The sequence below is a fragment of the Chrysochloris asiatica genome, unplaced genomic scaffold, assembly GCF_000296735.1.
Source record: "Chrysochloris asiatica unplaced genomic scaffold, ChrAsi1.0 scaffold00140, whole genome shotgun sequence".
Taxonomy (NCBI): Eukaryota; Metazoa; Chordata; class Mammalia; order Afrosoricida; family Chrysochloridae; genus Chrysochloris; species Chrysochloris asiatica.
Window position 1 is genome coordinate 8313133 of NW_006408658.1, and position 1177 is coordinate 8314309.

Here is a 1177-nt window from a genome sequence, read left to right on the forward strand (position 1 = left end):
TTAATCGTCTGTTCCACAGTCTGCCCCTGGCCTTGTTTTCACTGATGATATGGAGCTTTTCCATCGTCTCTTTCTGCAGAGGTAGTCAATTTGATTTCTATGTATTCCATCTGGTGAGGTCCATGTGTATAGTTGTCTCTTATGCTGTCTAAAGAAGGTATTTGAAATGAACAAATCATTGGTTTTGCAGAATTCTATCATGCGATCTTCAGCATCATTTCTATCACCAAGGCCATATTTTCCAACTACTGATTCTTCCTCTTTGCTCCCAACCTGTGCATTCCAACCACCAGTAATGATCAATATGTTTTGATTGCATGTTTGATCATTTTCAGATTGAAGAAGTTGGTAGAATTCTTCTATTTCATCCTCACTGGCTTTAGTGGTTGCTGCATAAATTTGAATAATAGTGGTATTAACTGGTTTTCCCTGTAGGTGTATGGATATTATTCTATCACAGACAGCAATGTACTTCATGACTGATCTGGATATGCTCTTTTTGACAATGAATGCAACATCATTCCTCTTGAATTTGTCATTCCCGGCATAGTAAATCATGTGGTTGTCAGATTCAAAATGGCCAATACCAGTTCATTTCAATTCACTAATGCCTAAGATAAGATGAGGCTTTCTACTCCCGTAAAGATTTACACCCTTGGAAACCCTATACAGGGTCGCTATGGGTCGGAACCGACTCGATGGCACATAGCAACAACAATGCCTAAGATATCGATGTTTATGCATTCCATTTCATTTTTGACAATTTTCAATGTTCCTAGATTCATGCTTTGTACATCCATGTTCCAATTATTAGTGGATATTTACTGCTGTTTCTCTTCATTTTGAGTTGTGCCCCATCAGCAAATGAAGGTCCTGAGGGCTTTACTCCCATGGGCTTTACTCTATTCGCGTCATCACAGTCAACTCTACTTTGAGGAGGCAGCTCTTCCTCAGTCGCATTTTGAGTGCCTTCCAACCTGAGGGGCCCATTTTTTTGGCACTATATCTGACAGTGTTTCTCTGCTATTCATAAGGTTTTCAGTGACTAAATATGTGAAAGTCACTCATCACTCCTTCTTCCTAGTCTGTCTTTGTCTGGAAGCTCATCTGAAACCTGTCCACCATGGGTGACCCTGCTGATATTTAAAATACTGGTGTCATAGCTTCCAGAATCAGA